Source organism: Thermobia domestica, chromosome 9 (genome assembly GCF_964235325.1).
Source record: "Thermobia domestica chromosome 9, izTheDome1.hap1.1, whole genome shotgun sequence".
Taxonomy (NCBI): Eukaryota; Metazoa; Arthropoda; class Insecta; order Zygentoma; family Lepismatidae; genus Thermobia; species Thermobia domestica.
In genome coordinates this window covers 31,626,012-31,653,579 of record NC_137462.1, presented here as the reverse complement: position 1 = coordinate 31,653,579, position 27,568 = coordinate 31,626,012, and the positions used below count along the sequence as shown (strand labels likewise).

The window sequence follows — 27,568 nt, the reverse complement described above, 5'->3', positions numbered from 1 at the left end:
GCGTACGCTACTGCATAGGACATCGAGTGAAGTTGCGCTTAAATCAAGGAGAAGCTTATAGTGTGTAGATTGGAAAAGAAGTTAGACAAGGATGTAGTATGTCGCCCTAATTATTCATACTAATAATGAAGGACGCATTAATGGGAATGGGAGATTTCAAGATTGGAGGACAGATCATTAATAAGATAAGGTGGGCAGATGATATGCTTAATATAGCTAAAACCGAAGAAGGACTACAGGAGATGATTGACAAAATAGTTGACACTAAGGACTACAGGAGATGATTGACAAAATAGTTGACACTGCTAAACTGTATGGAATGGAAATCAACATCGAAAAATCGAAAGTCATAAGAATACCCCGTGGAAACACGTCCTTATGAGTCAGAGTAGAACAAAGAAAAATGAAATCTTTGAGTTTTACGTCCCACGTTATGCCGGTTAGGCTAAAGGAGACGGCGATGATGAGAGATGAGTGAAATGGTGGAATGAAGAAAGTGGGAGGAAACGGGAGTACCCCGAGAAAACCCACGAGCACGGTGTTTGTCCACCACAGAGTTCACTTGGACCCCGGTGACCCCAAGCATCAGAGGTGAACGCTCTACCACTGAGCCACCGCGCCCATAGAGTAGAACAAAGAGAACTTGAAGAAGTCGATAATTTCAATTATCTGAGAACTATTTTGACGAGAGACGCTTACTACACCAAAGATATGAGATCAAGAATTGCCATAGGCAAAGAAGCATTCAACAAGAAAAGATCACTCTTAACTAGCCTAGACCACTCTTAACTAGCAGGCTTAGTACTGGACGGAAGAAGTCGTTAAGTCCTATGTTTGGAGTATTGGATTATATTGTTCAGAAACTTGGACATTACGGAAGTCAGAGAGAAAATATTTAGAGAGCTTCTAAGTGTTGTGTTGGAGGAAAAGGGAGTAGATAAAATGGACAGAAAGAGCAACAAACGAAGATGTTTTAAAACAGATAGGAGAGAAGAGGATACTTCTAGCTAGCATCCTTCGTAGAAAGGCCAATTGGATTAGACACATCTTGTGAAGAAATTGTCTTCTTCATGTCACCATAGAAGGAAAGATGGAAGGAAAGCGAGGAGTTGGAAGAAGAAAAACACAACTGATTAAATGATTAGAAAAAATAGAAGAAAATATTGGAAGTCAAAAGAGGAAGCTGAAGTCCGAGAAACGTGGAAGAAACATTTCCAGGACCAAACCTAAGAGAAAAAAATAATTAGTCCTAGGACAAGCTAAAAGGCAGAATACTTAAATTAAATAATCGACTCGCATGCACGAAATTAAAACGCTACCTAACCCTGTAATGTAGACAACCAACATTACTTATCTTAGGAGTTGGTTGCCTAGTTTAAGTACTCTTACTAAGAACATAATTAAGTTCATAATTTGCTATTTATTTAAGATCTACTAGGAATGCGTGTGTTACTCTCTACGTAGGTGAGTGACCGAAAATGTGTTTAATCATGTGTAGTAAAGACGTCTTTATACACTCGGTACTTTTTATGAGTTGAGAGTTTGTGCTACCGGATTCTTTTTAAAGTCTGTGTTCATTTTTTTAAAAGTAAATTCTTTAAATGGCTGAAGACTAACGTAACGGTGTTATTTTGAGTGAGTAATCACTTTCCCCTTGCAGACAGCAATTTTTCTTTCGTTCTGCTTTGTGTTTTTTTCCTTTCTTGTTTGTTCATTTTTTTGTTTGTATGTCTGCAACAAAATAATAAAAAAAAGTATTGCGTTTTTTTCCTTTCAATGGTTAAAAATAGACATACAACCAAGAGCAGATAACTGGAGCATCACTGCAAGCTCTTTTTGGTTTGCAAACCGGAGGTCTTTGACTGGATTTTTCTTTTTTACATTGCCTTACGAGAAAGAAGTCTGAAGTCGATGATATTCGAAGGAGAAAGATCACGTTACAGTCTCAGGAACAATATTATTTGTTACTGTTATTTTAAAGAAGCGACCTTCTACCATTTGACTCATTTGGTATTTATATATATGTCCGTCCATCTGAACTGTTCAATGATGACCAGTGATGTTGTTCAAAAAATTTAAAACCCGGTTAGTTTTTTTTTCTTTTTGGTTTAACGTCCCACGTTATTCTCCGAGTGTAAGAGAGACAATGATGATGAGTGGTAATTGCAGAGTGACGAAAGTGGGAGGAAACGGGAGAACTCCGAGGAAAAACAGTTTCTTCACTACAAAGGTCACTTGGCAGTGGCTGAGATAGAACGAGGGTTCTAACCCACGCGTCAGAGGCACTACCTGAGCCATCGCAACCTCGATCCTGTCATGAACATAGTAAGCTGACTTATTATTATTGTAGAAATAAACTTCCCGAATTAATGTTTATTTATGTAATAATAATAATAATAATAATAATAATAATAATAATAATAATAATAATAATAATAATAATAATAATAATAATAATAATAATAATAATAATAATAATAATAATAATAATAACAATAACCTAGTATACTATAGGAGTTAAATTACTCCAAACTAATTTATTTCGGGCCACATATGGAAACCTAGAAACTAAAACAAGTATAAAGAGGCATTAACTCATCTGTGACCAATAGGAACCCTTGGTGGCCGAGTGACTACCATGCGTGCGCGTGAATGGTTCCGAGTTTGATTCCTGGTATAGGAACTTGTCCCGCTATAAATCTGAGAACTAGTGATTCCCAACCCGGATGGAAGTGAAAAGCGAGTAACAGAGGTAGCACAAGCTATTGGCAGTTACGAAATGAGTCATTCAGAAGAAGCAAGGTGGAGAAAGCTACAAAACTGAGTATCTTGTTACAAATATTATGAATGTTGTAAGGAGATGTAAAATCAAATATCGTACAAACACAATATAACTATTGATAAAAACTGTAGTTCCAATCACAACAAAGATGGTAAAATATAACACTATACTAAAATGGTATGTAGAAATCTTTTTTTCTGAAAATAAATACAAATTGGTGAGAATTATTATTATTATTATTATTATTATTATTATTATTATTATTATTATTATTATTATTATTATTATTATTATTATTATTATTATTATTATTATAGATTTGAAAAGTCAATGCTACATCTGAAATCGCAAAAGAGGTCAGACCAATAAGCTGCAAGGAACAAGAAGGGCGTGAAGTATGCAGGGTCCACGAAGCAGGACGTGAAATATGCAGGGTTCATGAAAGAGGGTATGAAGTATGTTCAGTTCACGAAGGAGGACGTGAACTATGCTGCGTTCATGAAGGAGGCCATGAAGTATGTGGGGCTCACGAAGGAGGGAGTGAAGTATATGGGGTTTACGAAGGAGGGTGTGAAGTATGCCGGGCTTACGGAAGAGGGCGTGAAGTATGTGGGGTTCACCAAGGAGGGCGTGAAGTACGTAGGATTCACGAAGGAGAAGTCAGCTCCCGTCTCATATATCTTCTGTAGTTGAAAAGGGACGTTCTAATCTATTCAATCAATTAATCTAATCAATTAATCAATAGTAATCCTACAAGATTTGTAACATGATAAGAAATCAGGGCTCTGGCGTGCATATTGGAATCAGAAAACTGTTGGCGATTTTCTTCATTCATTTGTAAACACGGGAAGTGATGAAATAACTTTATTTCGTATTCGACTGAGAACTTGCAGAAACGCATTATCCCACCACGTATACTCGAGTACCTGAAGAACGTAGAATACTACCTTTTATGCTATACGAAGCGCATCGCAAGCATTTTTATGCCATTCATAGAGGAAATGAAAGAAAGAAAGAAAAAAGTCTTCACGACTTCGAAGCATTTTGCTGACACTAGCAAATTTTTAGTACACTGCTTTCACGCAAGAGTGAATATATATATATATATATATACAAGTAGAGTTATACCAGTCACGTGCTAACTATATAGAAGTGCACCCGAGTGCCTTTTGTTTTCACAACAATGTATGCAACACGTGCATTCAAGAAACAATAACATCCATAGAAACGCTCAACGTAGCAAATTACGGAACTTCCGCCCCCTTCACCCCAACACATTCTTCATACTTTTCAAAATGAAACTACATTCTCAACACTTTTTTATATATCTAAACTGCAGAAAAGGTCAAAGGGTCTATTATTTCCTATTGTCTTTTGTTCAAGATTAACTTTGATCTATAAAATTAAATGTAATCTTATTCAAGGTCATTTCTGTCAAGTTGTGAGAAAATAAAATGTTAGCATAAATGAGTAATTTCTCCATAATACCCCATGGGAAACCCTACATAACCTAAATTTTGAGTATAAATACACTTATAGGTTTCCATTGTGTAAAATGTATGCTAAATGTTATTACTGCCACTTTTTCTACTAAACGCTTACCGTTAAAAAAAAAAAAAAAAGTTTGGCGCTGATATGCTATATATTTTCTACTTTATTAACTCGGTAACTGGAAGCTGGATGGAGCAGATAAAAATTCAAGTTATCGAGTTTTTCGAGTAATCAATGTTCGAGTTATCGAGGTGACCACCACAAAAATTCGAGATACCGAAGTTCCACGTTCCTCATGAAGTGACTATATAACTCGAAGTTTTATTCATTTAAGCTCTATTAACTCCGGTAAGTTTTATTCATTTAAGTTGTGAAAGGTCCTTAAATTAAATAAGATGACGAGTTAAAATAAAATGCTAGACTAACTGGTTCGTCCCCAGGCTGCTGATCCAGGAGCAGAAGGAACACCGAGTTGAAATCTACCAAGGACTTCATCAGCATGCTGTCCTTCATGCCGAAGATCACTGTCTGTGACAAACCTTGGGTGTACGGGCACAACCCTCAAGCAAAGCAAGTCTTCACAGTGGAAAGTCCCATTATCTCCACGACCGAAAAAAAATAAAGGAGGCAAGCCCGCGGCTCGACCACGTGCATACTTATCGTCTTTTTCGATATTTACGGCATTGTGCATCACAAATTCGCCCCCAGAGATCAGATCGTCAATAACGAGTTCTACTGCCACGTTTTAGGGCATCTAAGGGAGGACATTCGGCGAAAGCAACCGGATCTGTGATGCGCGAAAAACTGGCTGCTCCACGATGACAATGCACCCTGTCACGTGAACTTCTCACCGAAAACAAGATGATCGTATTTCCTCACCGCATCCACCCTACTCGCCAGATTTGGCCCCTGCATATTTTCGGCGACATCTTCCCCGAAGCTGAAGTTCCAGCTCAAAGGTCGCCAGGGCGAATCGCAGAATGCACTTGACACGCTTCCAAAAAATAAATAAATAAATAAATAAAAATAAAAATAAATAAAAATAAAAAATAAAAAAGACCCATGAGACATCCCAGCAGTGGCAGAAACGCTGTGAGCAGTGTATTGCTGTACAAGATGACTATTTTGAAGGTTATAGAGTGTAAACGTAGATAAATAAAGTGCTTTATTTTCTCGAAACTTTTTGATACCACCTCGTAAGAGTTAATATAAGAAACAAGGCTATAAATTAAGCATTTCCTAATGTAAAGGATAAGAAGAAAAGAGGGAGTATCAGATAATATTTCATCTATTGTTCAACTTTATTATCACAGAAAATTAAAATGACATTAAAAGTTTCTGAATAACTTAAAATCACACGAACTTCATGCTCGTGTTTAGTTCCGTTTTTATTATTTAGGATGTCCTTAATAAAAAACAATAATTACTCTTCATGATTCAGCAAAGTATTTAAGAATTGTGGGATAATTATTTTTAAACATTTTTTTTTTTGTCGTTAAATCATTAAAGCGTAATACTTGAATAATTTTATGATCGTATAATCAAATCAGTCAACATCGAGTCATTTAAATTCAGTTACATACTATTTTTAATTTAAGGGACATACTTCGCATTTGTTTTTAGTAGTTAAACAAAAGCAAAAGGAAATGAGACCACATAACCTTGTACTCATTTCGGATATTTTCACAAATGATTTGCAATTAAGTGTATGCACACGGGAAGGAAGACTTAGCAATCACAACTTCTTGACGTTAGAAATTAAGGTGATTTGGTTAAAAAAAAAAAAAAAAAAAAAAAGTTTTGCTTCATTTTCTGAAGCTACGGTAGATTCTTCCAGATTATTCCAATTCAAAATTCAAACCAGAAATAGTACGTATAGTAGCCTCAGTCTAAAGACAGCCACTTGCTCACAAAGGGATGCCGCCCCCGTATGAGGTTTCTTTTCATACTGTCTTATTTGGTTTTCTCCCCCTTGAAAAGTGACTGACAGGCAATAAACTGAACCCAAACTGTCACCAAATCTTTGTCAATGTTCCTTTTTCTTTGAACCCCCCCCCCCTCTACACACACACACACACACACACTGTTAGACATATGTATGGAAGAGAAAGAGAGGGAGAGAGAAAAGGGGCCGAGGGAAAGGAAGGCATTACGTATTCATCAACTTTTATTATTATTATTATTATTATTATTATTATTATTATTATTATTATTATTATTATTATTATTATTATTATTATTATTATTATTAGTCCGATTCACTGCCTCACCCTGATGTCTGTATATCGGCAGATACAGATTCTTAAAGCCATAGAAGAGTATTTTTAATCACGGTTAGTACTGAGATCTATTTACAAAAGTTGATTCAGACTAAATCTGAGAAGAAAATCAATAGGATGTTAGAAAACTTGAGGAAAGGCTTTGAAAAATATGGGATGAAAATAAATGTTAGAAAGACAAAAGCCATTGTGATTGAAACGAAGAGGTTGGTGTTACAGAAGCAGGAGGGGAGAAAATAGAACAGGTGACTAGTTTTTGATACCTGGGTAGTGTTATTAATGATGATATGAAATGTGAACGTGAAATAAAAGCAAGGATAGGAATGGCAAAAAGGAGGAAAAAATGATACTATTATGTAGGACCTTGAATAAAGAGTTGAAAAAAAAAAGACCCATAAAGTACTACGTGTGAAGTATTGTACCATGTGCAGTCAGAAACATTATGCATGCAAAAACGACGAAAAAGATTGAAAGTTTTCGAAATGTGAGTGTGGAGAAGAATGGAAAGAATTAGCTGGGTCGAGCAGGAAATGAATGAGGAATGGTGGGGGAGAGAAGAACAATTTTAGATAATATTTAGAAGGGGAAGAGAAACTGGCTGGGAGTGGGTATGTTGGCAGGAAAGAGAGGGAGGGGCGAAGGAGACTATGGAAATTAATGGACGATATCAAAACAGAAATATTACGTGAAGATGAAGATGTTAGCGGAAGACCCTGGAGCATGAAAGCTTCTCAGTTGCGGCAAGTGACCTGCCATAATCGTAGAATACCTACGACTAGGCTTGCCATAATTTTTTGTTGATTAACCGGGACACTAAAAGGGGGAGAATTAAAATACACCACGATATTTATTACATTGCTACTTTTTTCTATTACAGTATTGGATACGTCTATACAATATGATCTCCAATTGAAGCTAATTCCAAAAAAGCTTGCCAGCCATTTGTTCAATTTCAAGCAAGCTTGCAGTAGACTATCCTGTCTGTCGGCTACAGGCATGTTTGACTGCACCTTTCTCAATATGTCCTTGTTTTTATTTTGTTATTACTTTACACAGCGTCAATGCACGTACGACTGTTGACTCATGCACGAAACCTTTGTCATCTGCCTAGGCGTTATTCATCAACGAGAAATCTCTCTCTACTGGAGCTGATGTTCCGGGAAGGCAAAAGATACTCAACTATAGGCTATATCAACTGGAGATTATACATTGGTATGTCACTTTGCTTAGCATGGCGGCTGAAGAGTTATATCCATCCTTCTTCACGCCGATAGCTTTTTGTTGTTTTCTTTCTTTTCTCTTTCCCAGGTTCCCACTTCAGAAGTCCAAAACTTCTTAGCAACGACAACTTCCTCAAAAAATTGATCTATATTTATCATAGCTTTACCAACATTTTCGTTTATCTTTTCTGCGCTTTCTTCTATATTATCCCGACAGATAATATTTTTATATATCCAGGCAAAGTCATTGGCATCACCAAAACTGTTCTCCCAAAATTCTATGTAAGATATACACCGATCATAGAATGCCTTGAAGTCATTTTGTATGGAAGACTTTTTTGCACTAACAGGAACAAAATTACGATTTCTTCTTTCTTCCAGATTTTATTTCAATTTTTGAAGTGCACCTGCAACATCAGAGGCACTTAATTTGTCCCTCTCCATGGGTAAAGATAGCTTTCCTGTACTGACCAGGACATTGCGGCAACCGGGCGGAACACCGGGATTACACTCTGAAATCGAGACTGTCCCGGCCAAACCGGGACTTATGGCAAGCCTACTTATGACGATTAGCTAGTACATTCTCCATTTCACTATAAAACAGTCAGGCGTTCACCCAGATTTTTTGGGGGGAGGGGTCCAAAGTTTGTGGGGGAGGTCCAATATTACAAGTAACTGTTAAGTACTTCTACCTATATTCTTAGAAAAAATGATAGAATTAGATTATTTTTTTTATAAGTAAAGAAAGAGTACAAATGAAGTGCTAGATCAAAATATTTAGGCTACATTAGATCCTAATCATTTCTGTGTTCAACAAGTATAGTTTTGTTAAGAAAATGTACAAATATATGTCGACTTACTAAGTTTGGGGGGGGGAGACGGACGCGGTGGTTCCTGATAACGCTCCCTAAGGTGGATGCACCACTGACAACGGCTTGTTATGGTATAAGTCAATACGGTTAAACTTTGCACTGCGTTTGGCATTGGGGGGGACTATGAACAATGTTAGATAAAATAGTGAAGATACGAATGTTAACCTTCAGTGAGTATAGTGAACCCACCATCGTAATTAATAACGACTACTTTTTCCTCCAATCAAATATAATATTTTCTTTCCCGCGTTGAATACGTAAATACTTTGTGTAAACAGATGAAAAACAGACGCATGTATAAATAACTTATCAATCAATTCGTAGCAATGAGCAAACCAAGACGATCATTGACACTCAGAAACTACACAAAAATCATTACAAGTCATCACTTGATTTCACAAGGTTTTCTAGAAACTCCTATAGAGTATTTACCGCATCGGAAAGTGTTACGAATTTTCTGGAAACTCACACTATACGGTCAGTGACGCGACTTCTATTCCCTAGGTGAAATGAGACAACTAAAGGTGCCCACTTTTTTAGACTAATCTCATGCTCACTCCTTTAATCCGACATCTCTCACACTCACAACTTGACCACTTGATCACATTTACACTATCATTGCAACATCATTCTTACTCAAATTCAGGGGAAACACTATGAATATTCCCATTTCAACTGAAGTGTCTACTATGACATGAGCATCCTATTGAAATTCAAAGGAAATTCTGTGAATATTTCCATTATCCTTAAAGTTTCTATTGTGACAGACACACATTATTGAAATTCAGAGGAACTCCTATGAATATTCCCATTTTAACTAAAGTGTCTACTATGACATGAGCATCCTATTGAAATTCAAAGGAAATTCTGTGAATATTTCCATTATCCTTGAAGTTTCTATTGAGACAGACATACTTTATTGAAATTCAGGGAACCCCATTGAATATTCCCATTTTAACTGAAGTGTCTACTATGACATGAGCATCCTATTGAAATTCAAAGGAAATTCTGTAAATATTTCCATTATCCTTGAAGTTTTTATTGTGACAGACATACTTTATTGAAATTCAGGGAAACCCTATGAATATTCCCATTATAACTGAAGTGTTTAATACGACATGAGCATCTTATTGAAATTCAAAGGAAATTCTCATTCTGTGAGTATTTCCATTATCCTTAAAGTTTCTATTGTGACAGACACATTCTATTGAAATTCAGGGAAAACCCTATGAATAATCCCATTATAACTGAAGTGTCTAATACGATATGAGCATCTTATTGAAATTCAAAGGAAATTCTGTGAATATTTCCATTATCCTTAAAGTTTCTATTATGACAGACACACTCTATTGAAATTCCGGGGAAACCCTATGAATATTCCCATTATAACTGAAGTGTCTAATACGACATGAGCATCTTATTGAAATTCAAAGGAAATTATGTGAATATTTCCATTACCCTTAAAGTTTCTATTGTGACAGACACATTCTATTGAAATTCAGGGAAAACCCTATGAATATTCCCATTATAACTGAAGTGTCTAATAAGATATGAGCATCTTATTGAAATTCAAAGGAAATTCTGTGAATATTTCCATTATCCTTGAAGTTTCTATTGTGACAGACATACTTTATTGAAATTCAGGGAAACCCTATGAATATTCCCATTATAACTGAAGTGTTTAATACGACATGAGCATCTTATTGAAATTCAAAGGAAATTCTCATTCTGTGAGTATTTCCATTATCCTTAAAGTTTCTATTGTGACAGACACACTTTATTGAGATTCAGGGAAACCCTATGAATATTCCCATTATAACTGAAGTGTTTAATACGATATGAGCATCTTATTGAAATTCAAAGGAAATTCTGTAAATATTTCAATTATCCTTAAAGTTTCTACTATGACAGACACACTCTATTGAAATTCCGGGGAAACCCTATGAATATTCCCATTATAACTGAAGTGTTTAATACGACATGAGCATCTTATTGAAATTCAAAGGAAATTATGTGAATATTTCCATTACCCTTAAAGTTTCTATTGTGACAGACACATTCTATTGAAATTCAGGGAAACCCTATGAATATTCCCATTATAACTGAAGTGTTTAATACGACATGAGCATCTTATTGAAATTCAAAGGAAATTCTCATTCTGTGAGTATTTCCATTATCCTTAAAGTTTCTATTGTGACAGACACACTCTATTGAAATTCAGGGAAAACCCTATGAATAATCCCATTATAACTGAAGTGTCTAATACGATATGAGCATCTTATTGAAATTCAAAGGAAATTCTGTGAATATTTCCATTATCCTTGAAGTTTCTATTGTGACAGACACACTTTATTGAAATTCAGGGAAAACCCTATGAATATTCCCATTATAACTGAAGTGTCTAATACGATATGAGCATCTTATTGAAATTCAAAGGAAATTCTGTGAATATTTCCATTATCCTTAAAGTTTCTATTGTGACAGACACACTTTATTGAAATTCAAGGGAAACACTATGAATATTCCCATTATAACTGAAGTGTTTAATACGACATAAGCATTTTATTGAAATTCAAAGGAAATTCTGTGAATATTTCCATTATCCTTGAAGTTTCTATTGAGACAGACATACTTTATTGAAATTCAGGGAACCCCATTGAATATTCCCATTTTAACTGAAGTGTCTACTATGACATGAGCATCCTATTGAAATTCAAAGGAAATTCTGTGAATATTTCCATTATCCTTGAAGTTTCTATTGTGACAGACATACTTTATTGAAATTCAGGGAAACCCTATGAATATTCCCATTATAACTGAAGTGTTTAATACGACATGAGCATCTTATTGAAATTCAAAGGAAATTCTCATTCTGTGAGTATTTCCATTATCCTTAAAGTTTCTATTGTGACAGACACATTTTATTGAAATTCAGGGAAAACCCTATGAATAATCCCATTATAACTGAAGTGTCTAATACGATATGAGCATCTTATTGATTTTCAAAGGAAATTCTGTGAATATTTCCATTATCCTTAAAGTTTCTATTATGACAGACACACTCTATTGAAATTCCGGGGAAACCCTATGAATAATCCCATTATAACTGAAGTGTTTAATACGACATGAGCATCTTATTGAAATTCAAAGGAAATTCTGTGAATATTTCCATTATCCTTAAAGTTTCTATTATGACAGACACACTCTATTGAAATTCCGGGGAAACCCTATGAATATTCCCATTATAACTGAAGTGTCTAATACGACATGAGCATCTTATTGAAATTCAAAGGAAATTATGTGAATATTTCCATTACCCTTAAAGTTTCTATTGTGACAGACACATTCTATTGAAATTCAGGGAAAACCCTATGAATATTCCCATTATAACTGAAGTGTCTAATAAGATATGAGCATCTTATTGAAATTCAAAGGAAATTCTGTAAATATTTCCATTATCCTTGAAGTTTCTATTGTGACAGACATACTTTATTGAAATTCAGGGAAACCCTATGAATATTCCCATTATAACTGAAGTGTTTAATACGACATGAGCATCTTATTGAAATTCAAAGGAAATTCTCATTCTGTGAGTATTTCCATTATCCTTAAAGTTTCTACTATGACAGACACACTCTATTGAAATTCCGGGGAAACCCTATGAATATTCCCATTATAACTGAAGTGTTTAATACGACATGAGCATCTTATTGAAATTCAAAGGAAATTATGTGAATATTTCCATTACCCTTAAAGTTTCTATTGTGACAGACACATTCTATTGAAATTCAGGGAAACCCTATGAATATTCCCATTATAACTGAAGTGTTTAATACGACATGAGCATCTTATTGAAATTCAAAGGAAATTCTCATTCTGTGAGTATTTCCATTATCCTTAAAGTTTCTATTGTGACAGACACATTCTATTGAAATTCAGGGAAAACCCTATGAATAATCCCATTATAACTGAAGTGTCTAATACGATATGAGCATCTTATTGAAATTCAAAGGAAATTCTGTGAATATTTCCATTATCCTTGAAGTTTCTATTGTGACAGACATACTTTATTGAAATTCAGGGAAACCCTATGAATATTCCCATTATAACTGAAGTGTTTAATACGACATGAGCATCTTATTGAAATTCAAAGGAAATTCTCATTCTGTGAGTATTTCCATTATCCTTAAAGTTTCTATTGTGACAGACACACTTTATTGAGATTCAGGGAAACCCTATGAATATTCCCATTATAACTGAAGTGTTTAATACGATATGAGCATCTTATTGAAATTCAAAGGAAATTCTGTAAATATTTCAATTATCCTTAAAGTTTCTACTATGACAGACACACTCTATTGAAATTCCGGGGAAACCCTATGAATATTCCCATTATAACTGAAGTGTTTAATACGACATGAGCATCTTATTGAAATTCAAAGGAAATTATGTGAATATTTCCATTACCCTTAAAGTTTCTATTGTGACAGACACATTCTATTGAAATTCAGGGAAACCCTATGAATATTCCCATTATAACTGAAGTGTTTAATACGACATGAGCATCTTATTGAAATTCAAAGGAAATTCTCATTCTGTGAGTATTTCCATTATCCTTAAAGTTTCTATTGTGACAGACACATTCTATTGAAATTCAGGGAAAACCCTATGAATAATCCCATTATAACTGAAGTGTCTAATACGATATGAGCATCTTATTGAAATTCAAAGGAAATTCTGTGAATATTTCCATTATCCTTGAAGTTTCTATTGTGACAGACACACTTTATTGAAATTCAGGGAAAACCCTATGAATATTCCCATTATAACTGAAGTGTCTAATACGATATGAGCATCTTATTGAAATTCAAAGGAAATTCTGTGAATATTTCCATTATCCTTAAAGTTTCTATTGTGACAGACACACTTTATTGAAATTCAAGGGAAACACTATGAATATTCCCATTATAACTGAAGTGTTTAATACGACATAAGCATTTTATTGAAATTCAAAGGAAATTCTGTGAGTATTTCCATTATCCTTGAAGTTTCTATTGAGACAGACATACTTTATTGAAATTCAGGGAACCCCATTGAATATTCCCATTTTAACTGAAGTGTCTACTATGACATGAGCATCCTATTGAAATTCAAAGGAAATTCTGTGAATATTTCCATTATCCTTGAAGTTTCTATTGTGACAGACATACTTTATTGAAATTCAGGGAAACCCTATGAATATTCCCATTATAACTGAAGTGTTTAATACGACATGAGCATCTTATTGAAATTCAAAGGAAATTCTCATTCTGTGAGTATTTCCATTATCCTTAAAGTTTCTATTGTGACAGACACATTCTATTGAAATTCAGGGAAAACCCTATGAATAATCCCATTATAACTGAAGTGTCTAATACGATATGAGCATCTTATTGAAATTCAAAGGAAATTCTGTGAATATTTCCATTATCCTTAAAGTTTCTATTATGACAGACACACTCTATTGAAATTCCGGGGAAACCCTATGAATATTCCCATTATAACTGAAGTGTCTAATACGACATGAGCATCTTATTGAAATTCAAAGAAAATTATGTGAATATTTCCATTACCCTTAAAGTTTCTATTGTGACAGACACATTCTATTGAAATTCAGGGAAAACCCTATGAATATTCCCATTATAACTGAAGTGTCTAATAAGATATGAGCATCTTATTGAAATTCAAAGGAAATTATGTGAATATTTCCATTATCCTTGAAGTTTCTATTGTGACAGACATACTTTATTGAAATTCAGGGAAACCCTATGAATATTCCCATTATAACTGAAGTGTTTAATACGACATGAGCATCTTATTGAAATTCAAAGGAAATTCTCATTCTGTGAGTATTTCCATTATCCTTAAAGTTTCTATTGTGACAGACACACTTTATTGAGATTCAGGGAAACCCTATGAATATTCCCATTATAACTGAAGTGTTTAATACGATATGAGCATCTTATTGAAATTCAAAGGAAATTCTGTAAATATTTCAATTATCCTTAAAGTTTCTACTATGACAGACACACTCTATTGAAATTCCGGGGAAACCCTATGAATATTCCCATTATAACTGAAGTGTTTAATACGACATGAGCATCTTATTGAAATTCAAAGGAAATTATGTGAATATTTCCATTACCCTTAAAGTTTCTATTGTGACAGACACATTCTATTGAAATTCAGGGAAAACCCTATGAATATTCCCATTATAACTGAAGTGTCTAATACGATATGAGCATCTTATTGAAATTCAAAGGAAATTCTGTGAATATTTCCATTATCCTTGAAGTTTCTATTGTGACAGACACACTTTATTGAAATTCAGGGAAAACCCTATGAATATTCCCATTATAACTGAAGTGTCTAATACGATATGAGCATCTTATTGAAATTCAAAGGAAATTCTCATTCTGTGAGTATTTCCATTATCCTTAAAGTTTCTATTGTGACAGACACATTCTATTGAAATTCAGGGAAAACCCTATGAATAATCCCATTATAACTGAAGTGTCTAATACGATATGAGCATCTTATTGAAATTCAAAGGAAATTCTGTGAATATTTCCATTATCCTTGAAGTTTCTATTGTGACAGACACACTTTATTGAAATTCAGGGAAAACCCTATGAATATTCCCATTATAACTGAAGTGTCTAATACGATATGAGCATCTTATTGAAATTCAAAGGAAATTCTGTGAATATTTCCATTATCCTTAAAGTTTCTATTGTGACAGACACACTTTATTGAAATTCAAGGGAAACACTATGAATATTCCCATTATAACTGAAGTGTTTAATACGACATAAGCATTTTATTGAAATTCAAAGGAAATTCTGTGAATATTTCCATTATCCTTAAAGTTTCTATTGTGACAGACACATTCTATTGAAATTCAGGGAAAACCCTATGAACCAAGAACGGCCCTAAATGGAATGCCCCGCAGATATGTTGTGGTATGTGGGACTTCATGGGCAAAATTCCAGAATATTGTATTACTTCACAACCAAAATATTGTAACATTGTCACAGCCCTGTGTAACAACAAATTTATGTTGCCAGTAGGTATTAATTCCTCGTCTGTGGTGTATGCAGTATATGTATATAGGCTTACACCCAATATATTACCTTTTGCTTAAAGCATAGCACTAATAGTGATGTGTTACATATAGAAATTTAAAACAAATGGCGTCCTGTAATTACAGACATAGCCGTTGGTGAAGAAAACTGCATCCTGTGTTGTAAATATTGCTGTCAATTAAAATCAATCAAAGAAAATAACATTTTTATAGAAAGGAACAAGATGTTATTTTATTGCTGATTGCATTTCAAGTTCTATTAGCAGCACAAACCGCTTTTATTTCCATTGAACTTTCCCAAGGACATTCAACTCCGTCAAAAATAAAAAAATAAATAAAAGAACCTTGCTCACACATAACAGGAATCTGTCGCTGCTTTTTGATCCGAGAGAAATGTCCTTAATTAACAAACAGATATTCCTTCTGTTGCTTAGTCATTCAGTCAAAACAGTGGCTGCCCTCAGGTACTAGAGGTCGCGGCCTCGATTCCTGACCTCATATTTGACTTCCGTACTTTGAACATTAGATAACGACGAATGCTCGATATATATAAGTATGTATCTTTTAGTCCTAACTATTTGGTAACAAGAAATCCTATTACTCAACTGTGATGATAGACGGGTCGGTGCATTTTGACACAATTAGAAATTACTCAAAAAAAAAAAAAAAAAAAAAAAATGTTCAGAGGATGACTTAATGCTAGAAGCATTTTATTCAGCTAGTTAATATTCTTTATCTTGTTCTGCATTCTCTGATATTACGTATTTCCTTTTTTTAAATGTAAGTGAAGTCAAAATTATTTCTAAATACGAATGTTGAAAGTATAATTCTTCATTAAGTAATCTTTATACACTGTAAATGTACCAATAAAATTACAGTGATCAACCGGAAATTTATACATGTAATTTTTTTTTTAAAAGCGAAATAATAGAAGGTTTCTCGTAATTTATTGAAAATTTGAGGGAGTATCAAAAACTAAGGTTACAAGTCCGATATTTCTGGAGTTTCATCTGTTGTAGAGGGATTAGGAGTGTGAGGTAATTTTTTTAATACATGGAGTTGGCAACTATGCAGAGTTTCAGTCACCCGCCACCTACGGCGCTAGTTGTAGGTAAACACCAAGGATCTTATAAAATAGAGGATATGCCTTTACCACAAAATCTTGAAGCCATACGTCAGTTTCGCCACCCCTCCGCCCAATAGGATCGCAATGTTTTGAGCCAACAATCATGTCGGAAACGAAAATAGCCAATCAGACGATGGTGGGAACGAGAGTAGCCAATCAGACGTTCCGATGCTCGATTGTTTTTTTGGCTTCATCAATTTAATAGGATGACGATACATATGGACAGATCCTCTATTTATAACATCCTTGGTAAACACAAATGGCGACTCGTTTGGAAAACTAGTCTCGCGAAGAAGTCCGCTCAGTTATTCGATTTCTGTGGGTGAAACATGTAACGGCGGCTGAAATTCACCAGCAGCTCGTAGAGTTTTACGGAGAGAATGTAATGTCTCGTTAGTATGTCACAGCAGCGCCCACATAAAGTTCAGAAGACTGCCATGTTGTTGAAGCAGTTGCGCTGGGGCTGCCCTGCTTACATCCCGAACCTCGCTCCAAGGTACTTTCATCTGTTCCCGCACTTGAAGGAGCACCTAGTAGGCCGTCGCTTTGTTTCAGACGAGAAGATGAAACAGTTCATAACAACGATGCGGGATGAATACACAAGAACAGGATTTTTCTCAGGAGGGAATCTTCAAACTCATCCGACGATGCGACAATGCCAAACCGATATGGAGACTATGTCGAAAAATAACCTAATGCATGTACTATCTGTTGGCTGTATTGGTTGTATGAAATAATATATACACGTTTCACAGCAGGCTCTGTAACCTTACTTTTCGATCACTCCTCGCAGTATAGCATCAATATTAAGGTTTACAAAAAATAAATGTTTTTCTCGATTTTGTCGAAAACTGTGCATGCGGATTTTACAATCACTCCTATTATTTTGTCAGATCGGTTTGCTATACGGCTAATAGTTTGACAATCTTTTTTTTTTTTCCTCTTTTCGTTAAACGTTTATAATTTTGAAGAATAATGTTTTCTCTCTTTATTAAAAAAAAAAAAGTTCACATAATAACATTTCTCTATTCTCTATAAGTACGATAATATTTATTGAATAATAAATGTCTTAATACACACTGATTAAATAATCGATTTCGTTTTGCAATAAATCCGTTTCTTTCCGTGTTAATTGACATTTTCTCTCACTGTAGTTATATGTATTGTACTGTATATATTCATTCCTAACTGAAGCCTTATTCTTCTCTATACGAACTAAATGTGGGTTAAAATAATTTATGTACAGTATTTTGTAATTAGTGAAAATCTCTTTTTTGTACTTTCATGTTTTCAAAAACAACAGAAGCTCGTGTGTGGATGTGGCCAAGTGCCGGGACAAGGATGTAGAGATTCTTTTCATGTAAAAAAAAAAAAAAGAAAAAGAAAAAGAAAGAAAAGAAAAGAAAGAAAGCAAAAGAAAAAAGAAAAAAGAAAAAGGTAATCAAAAAATTAATAATTTTATGAGATCGGTTTATTTTCAACACTCTCCCGATTGCTTAGACGTTTCTTATATAAACAGTAGAGTAAGTAATTGCATAATTTTTATTTCGTTACAGATATATTTTGGTTTTGTGTCTTACTTTAGGTATGCAATATATTTATTGTTGCGTAAATAAATGAGTATATGTGATGACGCTGTTTCTTTGTTTACTTCCGCTATTTGCAGAAGTGTGATGTAAACTTAATGGATGACATTGCTGTCTCTCTCTCTGTCAATTGTAGTAAGGTTTCGAATTCAAATCTATTTCTCTTCCTCAACTGCAATTAAGATTTCGAGTTCATATCTATTTCTCTTTCTGAACTGCAATTAAGATTTCAAATTCAAATCTATTTCTCTCTTTCTTAACTGCAATTAAGATTTCAAATTCAAATCTATTTCTCTCTTTCTTAACTGCAATTAAGATTTTAAGTTCAAATCTACTTCTCTCTTCCTCAACTGCAATTAAGATTTCAAATTCAAATCTATTTCTCTCTTTCTTAACTTCAATTAAGATTTCAAATTCAAATCTATTTCTCTCTTTCTCAACTGCAATTAAGATTTCGAATTCATATCTATTTCTGACTCTTAATTGCAATATAAAGTTTCGAATTCAAATCTATTTTTGCCTGGTTAGGACATTGGCTAAGAAGGATCTGTATCATGAAGGATACGCTAGAGGATATGGTGGCAGAAAAAAGAGGGAGGGGCGAAGAATACTGTATTAATGGATGATATCAAAACAGAAAAGTAGTACGTGAAGACGAAGAGGTCAGCGAAGCACCGTGGAGCATGGAAGCTTCTCAGATGCGGCCAGTGACCTGCCAATAATGGCAGAATACCTATAATGATGATGATGATTATGTATGTAATTATTTAATTTTGTATTATTAATATTTAATTATCCTATTAATGTTATTATTTCTTAAATACAAATGTAAACAATTGTATCTTCCTATCTATGTTTGTTAAGTACATTGTCCTTACCATGTTTATCTGTAAGCAAGATGTTGAAATTTTCCGTAAGATTAAGGATGGTTCAGAACTTTATTTATTAAACAAATTACACTAAAACCTGTGACAAACATTTTGGCATTTCAGCTAAACGAATAAAACGCAAGCTCTGGCGTGACGTTGCCAAGTGGTAAAGGGGTGTGGCTATGGCTAAGCAGACAAACTACAGTGCGATCAGGTGACAGGGGATAGACATGGATGTGTGCAAAACAAACGTGGCAATATCGCTGGCCTCTCATTTGCTAGCAGCATTTAAAGGGACTTGGAGCGCCGCCTTCAAATGCCAAGATGTTTGACACGCTGTTTAGATAATCTTTATATCAATAGTTGATTGGAAGGTTGGAATACAGTTTAATATCTCAGGATTCGGGCTTTCGGCATCTATCAGCATGTTAGCCCGTCACGTATGAGTGATAACATCTCTCGTCTATTATACTATCCGAGGAAAGGGATGGGAAAAAAGCTGCCTGGACCTATAAGTTAGGTACCATCTCGGCATTTTCCTGGTGTGAATGAGGAAAACCCAGGAAAACCTCATTCAGGTTGGTTGGCCTGAAAAATCTTTTACACTTTTTTCAACTGAGTAAGTTTCATTTTCAGCTCCAAATCTATAACCAATATGAGCTCTCACTGGGAATCTAACCCCGTTCTTTGGGCTAACTATGTTTTAGGCATGTTTAGGCTCTCTCATTAACCACAACAACAGTTATACTTCTATTCTCATCACTCTTAAGGAATTATTTTCGTTCAAGGGCACCGATTTCACTGTAAATTTGGGGGAAGGGAAGCATTAATATGCAAAAGGTATATCTGAAGATTTTAAGAGAAACTGCATTCAAATTATGCCAAATATTGTATATTCGTAAATACAATGCGGAAGGTCCACATGAGCTTTGGGGGCCCTCAGCCCCCCTCCTCCAGGATTGGCGCCTCTGTTTCCATTACGTGCGTCTATTATACTGTGTAGTATAACAAAAAAATAAGTCGGGGTTTCTCAACCTTATTTGTACACGCTTCTGAAAATTTCTAGCAATGTTACTACTTATAGAAGACTTCAAAGGCGGGAAGCGAAGAGAGGGAAAAGATGGCGGGAAAGAAATGGTTTGAAGCCAATGCGGAAAACAATTCTGAATACTTTCCCAAAGCTTCTTCATTTTTTTTTTTTTTTAAAAAAAAGAAAAGAACACGTAAATGATTTTTTTTTCTAAAAGAACAAAATGGAAAGTTTACAAGCTCCACCTTCTTCACGACTTAGATTTATGGCTGTCTAAAACCGACAACATGGCGCAATCTTTTTTTCAACAGCGAAAAGTGTCCTATATTAGAAAATGATCCAATCCAAGAATCTTCAGGCCTACTACACGCCCTCTCGCATTTTTTTTAACGTGTTGAAGGTATAGATATAATAAACACAGGGTCGAGGGAATGAAAGTTATGCGGAGAAAGGTGTAAATATTCTTGACACTTGTACTAAACAGAAAAAAACTTCTATATGGCATGTATATGGATTTGATTTCGTAATATATATATAGCCTATATATCTTGTAAAGTACGTATATGTGTGTGTTCAATACATACATCATACATATTCACGTCAATGTAGTGATTATCGTAAATTGAAAACCAGAATTTATCAGCTTCAAATAAATTTACATTCTATTTTTAATATAAGACAAGTTTCCAACTACGTATTATCTTCAACTTGAAATTAAAAAGAAAAAAGAAGAAAAAATCTTAAAAGTATGATGTAATTACATACATGTTCCTGTTATTTATAACATTTCGTGTTCATTTTGTTGAAGATATCAAGATCAGATTTTTAATTTTATACATGTTGCTTTTTTTCTTTTTTTTTTAAATCTGTAACATGAACCATTTTACTTTATTCTATAGATGAGGAAATACTGGATATAAATATTTGATATTTTAGTAAGCATGTCTGATTACATAATTTACACGTGCTTCTAACTGGATATTATATATAAAAATAACATATATAGCCTTCTCCGTTGATTCAGTGGGTACACTGAGAAAAAAAGCGTATGTGATGTACGTATAAACGTAGGTTACATGCGTAAATTTTGTACTTTTTGGACTTAAGGTACAACCCTATGTAATATCCTGTAGCAAACATATAACTGAAAAAAACGTATATTTTATATGTATATTTTCCGTATGAGTGTTCTGAATAAACGTACTTTCCGTGCGAAAGAAAGAATTGTATATAGTCGGTCAATATCTCACATACAGATGGACGTATATAACATATAGCTGACGTATGTAATGTACGGGAAACTGTTAGATGTCAGACATCCTGCAGCGACATAATGTAACATCTAAGAAAGTAAAAATTAGTATGTTTGTAGCATATGCACAACGTATGCTCCGTACAGGTTTCCGTAGTAAGCATACGGATTCCGTATATTTGTACAATATAAAACTGTCTGAATAACGAATTTTTCTCAGTGTAGATGTGCGACCTTGGCACGGGTTCGTTTCCTGTACTTTATAGTTTTTTAAAAATATATGATAACAGTACTGCAGGACTCTTGTAAAGCATATTCAATGAAGCTATTGTTTTGATGAACTAGAGCAGTCTGTATAGTGTTGTTTCAAAAATCTTGGGTCACCCACGTGGCAAAAGCGTGGTACAGTCAGCGACAAAAGTTTTTTTCCATTTGATAAAATTAGTTTCGTATATAATTTGAAAATGGAAGGATAATTTGAGTACAGTTTTCAGTAAATTAAAAAATAATGTAATTTTATGTACGTTAACACCAGCGTTATTCACAAATTAAATTTTACCCGAAGGAAAGACCTTTTTGTCGCTGACTGTACAGAGAAAGCACTAATGTTTTGGGTCTAAAATAAATCTCAAAAAACCAAAGCATTGACATTTGTTTGATTTAATTGTGAGTGTATGTAAGACTGCAAGACTTTTAAAGCCTTTCTTTTTCAAGTGTGCCTTCGGAAAATATATGAAACATACGTCGGTTTCGCCCTTTTTGCTTTGAGGAAAGAAGTCAATGACTTCTGCTGTGTTGCCAATTTGTCATTCAGTCGTCTTGTCTTGACCAGTGAAGATTACAAGCTACTTCACTGGCTAGCAACACAATGCACAGCAAAGCCCATGAAATAATTCATTGTTGCGACGTTGTCTGCATCCAAATATTGAAAGATCTTGGCTACAAAAACTTGTCCCTCTTCTTTCAAGGGAGATACGGGAAAATACACATCGACAGCAGTGCCAGCAGGGACACACTTGAAATAGAAATACTCTAACAGAGATAAATAGAAAGTTTTTTTAAACGCAACTATAGTTAAGGAAGACTAATCTATTACACTGACAAAAGACGATCAAATGGAGACCATTATTTTTTTGTGGGCGAAGCGAATTGAATGCAGACGTAAGTGACATAGTGGCATAGTCAGTCGATGGTCGTCTACACAATGGTTGGTGCAAGATGCAGCACCACCTCATTTGTGCTTAAATACATGTTTAGGTTGATGCACTATCGGATCCAGAAGGTAGCTTGGGGTACGCTGAGGTCGGAAGCGGATCTCCTTCTAGACGTTAAATATAGGGTAGAGATTTGGAATATTTACAATTTTACGTCAAAACAGAATCAATTGATATAAAAAGAGTGTATAAATTTTCAACAAATAATATAATTCATTATATACGTAAATAATTTCTAGTACTTTGATGGTAACTTGTATATATTATATGCTGTAATACTTAATTAAAATTTGATGTTGAATAATAAAATGAAATCTTTCAATTTTACTTCATACAGGTATGCCATGAAGGAGAAAGAAAACGGTGGTTAGCAGAAAGAATGTAATGGTGGAATGAAGAAAGTGGCATGAAAATTGGGGAGCCTCAAGAAATCCAACGTACAAGGTGTTTGTCTACCACAAAGCTTAGTTGGCGCAACCTAGATCGAACCAGGGATTCAACAAACCAGAGCTGAACACTTTACCACTAAACAGTCACACCGAGACCCCAAAGTGATGTTGAATAGTATAACAGGCGGTACTTAAAGTAGGTCCAATACGACTGAAAAGAAAAGGATTCGGGGAGGGGAGGTTTCCCTGTACAGCCGCAACTAATGACATGTACTGGGAGAAGAAAACTTTGGATTGGCCTCCACAGTCTCCTGACTTAAATCTAATGAATTTTGACATGTACATTTAATATACAGTGTTGTCAGCAAGGACAATTTTAAAAAAATCTTGAATTTTAACGTCCATGTTATGCTCAGTAGGCTAAAGGAGACTGATGATTAATATGACAGCAAATGAATATGGGAAATTTGTTGGAATGAAAATGTGGGAGAAAATGCGAAAACTCACGAACACGATTTTGTCTACAACAAATCTGAGATTCAAACAGAAGGAGCGAAAAAGGTACGAAAGCAAGATGCGTTTTTGTTATATGGATTCAGTACTACAAGAATCTTAAACCGGAAGTGGTAGACGTACATCATTTCCGGTTTCAATATTGATCATCAAAGAACAAAAATGGTAATAGATAGCAGAAAGTGGTTCTCTGGTATGGATTTAGCGTTGCAATAAATTCTACCTCTGCTCTTCCTTATTTCTCTAATACACAAAACCGGAAGTGATACAAATCGACTATTACTTCCGGTTTCAATGTTAATTCATATAGAACAAAAACTTGAAAGACTTTGCCGTTGTTATTAATTCAGCGTTACAAGAATAGATTTCCATCTCCGCACTTCCTTTTTGTCTTTGTACTACATAAAACCGGAAGTGGTACAAATCTAATATTACTTAGGTTTCAATGTTGATTCCTGTAGAATAAAAACTCGAGAGGGAGATACCCAGATTTTGCCTTTGATATGAATTCAGTGTTTCAAGAATAGATTTCCATCTCCGCACTTCCTTTTCTTTGTACTACATAAAACCGGAAGTGGTACACATCTACTACTACTTCCGGTTCCAATATTGATCACTATAGAATAAGAACTTGTTGAGAGATACTGAGAAACTTGTTTTCAGTGTCTTAATAACAGTCTCCATCTCCATTCTTAGTTCCTGATCCCTCGATCGAAACCGGAAATAGGTAGACCCGCCCTAACATTTCCGGTTCGAATCCTCCATATTTTACAAGTTTTAAGGTAGTTTCACAACATTAAACAAAGGCAACTTGTTTCAAAGCAATTTTAGAAGTAATAATGGGGTTTAGGCTTGAAAACACGATTGACATGGGCAAACACACGATTCATGGAACCAGTGTTTTGTTGTAGTCGTGACATTTTTTTTACGAGCAAAAAAGAAATCGTATGTTTGCGTGTGCTAAGTATTCATAACTGTTTCACATATCTTTCCACATGCATTTACGTGAATGACGCAGTTTTCTTTGAAAAATATTACGCAAACATACTACTAACGCATGTTAAGTACATAATAGATTTCCTCGTGGTACCTGTTATAAATTAAATACGTCATGATATCAATGCAAACATAACATACAAAAAAAGATGGTAGAGTAAGAGAATTCAGAAGTATCTCCGTATGGTAGCGTGTGTTGACATTTGGTGCAACGCATGCGTGTTCTAGTTCAGACGTCATCAATTTTTGATGACGTTAGGTGTGTGTGTTGTGTGTGTGTGTGTGTGTGTAATGGTTATATGCTTTTTCTTAAACGAGAGGAGAAATCGGTTAATTCTGGGCTGGTGCCAGTAAGTTTATCCGACAACAAGCATTTTCGCCCTCGTGGTCAAATTAGGTGCATAGCGATGAGTCTACGGGATCTAATGTCTACCCACAAAAAATGATCCTTTTTTTTTTATTGCTCAAGCGATTCACAGGAAAGAAAACGAGGTTTTAGAATTTCTCCTATTTGCCTATTAACTAAGGAAAACGTTTATGATTTTTTTTTTTTTTTTTTTTACATATAAAGAACGAAGAGATGTTTAATATAAACATGAAAAATAATCTGGTGTTACAGATAGCATTACTCACGAGACGAGCCATTTCCTCTCGAAAATTTTATACAAGTCTCGTTTCGTCACGAATATCGAAAAAGGTTTTCCTAGTTTCATCCAGGGGCGGATCCTGGGGGAGGGGCGATGGCCCCCCCAGAACAGGAAACTTTCTTATTATATAAAAAATCCATCCCAAAGTTTGGAGCCCTTAAAAGTAGCAGTATAACAACCCACCGCCTCCCCCCCAGAAGTCGGTCCTGGATCCGCCCCTGGTCTCATCTCGTTTGTAAATTTATGTACAAAATTTATACATTGATTTTTCAAAATCTTAATTTCATCTAGTAGTTATTAAAATCCTTCCGCTTCACAAGAGTTTCACGAAGTGAATGATATAACAACATTTATACCTTATTTATTATTAAAGCATATCACTGAATGTTGATAAATGGTGTTCATTTTGTTCCTACAAATTAATTTATAGTTTCTGTACTATGAATCATATTAACACTAAAGCAGTGTTCGTGATCTGGTAAAACGTGGGTGAACTACTGTTGACCATGCGGGTAGAATTTATTTCCAAGAGAGATTAGATTTATATTATCAAAAATAACAAGAAAGACTAGATTTATATTATCAGAAGTAACGAGAAAGACTAGATTTATATTATCAGAAGTAACAAGAAAGACTAGATTTATATTATCAAAAATAACAAGAGAGATTAGATTTATATTATCAAAAATAACAAGAAAGACTAGATTTATATTATCAAAAGTAACAAGAAAGACTAGATTTATATTATCAAAAATAACAAGAGAGATTAGATTTATATTATCAAAAGTAACAAGAAAGACTAGATTTATATTATCAAAAATAACAAGAGAGATTAGATTTATATTATCAAAAGTAACAAGAAAGACTAGATTTATATTATCAAAAGTAACAAGAGAGATTAGATTTATATTATCAAAAGTAACAAGAAAGACTAGATTTATATTATCAAAAGTAACAAGAAAGACTATATATGTAATATCCAAAGTTGTAAGAAATACTGGATTAATATTGTTAAAAGTAACAAGGAACGGTAAATTCATATAAACAATATGAAAGATTTTGTATAGAAACATGAAAAGTAACAAAAGAAAACATAAATTAACAGAAAAGGAAGAACTCATAAAAAAGTACCAAGCAAAACTGCTAAAGTTATTTTATATCGTAAACATTGGATTGATAATAAATTATGCACAGGGATTAGGAAGGCGAAAGACTATGCGTAATCCAGATTCCAGAATGTGTTTAACGGTATCGTAGCATTGCAGGACACGCCTGGTTTCATTGAAAGAAATCCGTATAGAAACTATCTGTCCGTATATCTTTTCACTGGAGACCACAGTAGCTCAGTGATAGAGAGCACTTGCCTTTGGTGCATGGGGTCTCTGGTTCGATCCCCAGCAAGGTAAGTGTCCGTGGGTTTCCTCGGGTACTTACATTTTCTCATTCCACCAAATTTTCCATCATCATTCACTTGCTTTAATTATTGTCTCCCTTAGCCTAACAGGCATAAACGTGGGACGCTAAACTCAAAGATTTTTCATTTCATTTCATTTTATCTGGTCCCTGGCTTCGAATGTGGTATTTAGGAGCATTGTGGCTCAGTGACAGAACGCTTACCTTTGATATGAAGGGTGGCTGGTTGGATGGCAGACCATGTAAGCTTGTGCTGAACAACATCATGTCCGTGGGTTCTTCTTGACCCTCCCGCATTCTCATTCCACCAATTCTTTACAAATAATGAACCTTCATTGATCATACAAGGTGTAAACGTGGTACGTAAAACAGATTCCATTTCATTTCGAACGCACTAATTTCCGATTACAAAACAGAGAAATAATGACGGCCAAGGACATTCATTCATTGCTACTGCGAAACAGAAGAGGGGAGATAAAATCCTTTTTTTTTTTTTTAAACCATGATAACTAGAATAGAAACTTCTCAATTTCTTCCTATCTATACATGTAACAAACCGAAATGTATCGACCACATTTTACTCGGAAATACCGTGATGATTTTTTTTTTTTTTAAATCAATATGAAACAAACCTACACACAACATTCCTTAACTTTATATATAGCCTTGACATAATTTATTGACAGTATGACAGTACAAGGAAAATCGATATTGTCAATACAGAGCCTAATACACCGATTAAAAAAAAAATCACAAACACGCCTAT

The 27,568-nt window shown here is 34.5% G+C and overlaps 1 protein-coding gene and 1 long non-coding RNA gene across 4 annotated transcripts in view; one reads left to right on the top strand and one right to left on the bottom strand.

Moving 5' to 3' along the window:
• Nucleotides 1-23,664, top strand: part of LOC145694525 (uncharacterized) — a 43,248-nt gene extending 19,584 nt beyond the window's left edge. For both annotated transcript variants that reach the window (XR_014133018.1, XR_014133019.1), the window contains exon 3: nucleotides 23,182-23,664. This is a non-coding gene — a long non-coding RNA (uncharacterized LOC145694525). The remainder of the gene's footprint in view (nucleotides 1-23,181) is intronic.
• The window catches only part of LOC145694524 (sodium- and chloride-dependent GABA transporter 1-like), a 195,658-nt gene that overhangs the window by 80,441 nt on the left and 87,649 nt on the right, over nucleotides 1-27,568 (bottom strand). The gene's annotated exons all lie outside the window — the stretch shown is intronic.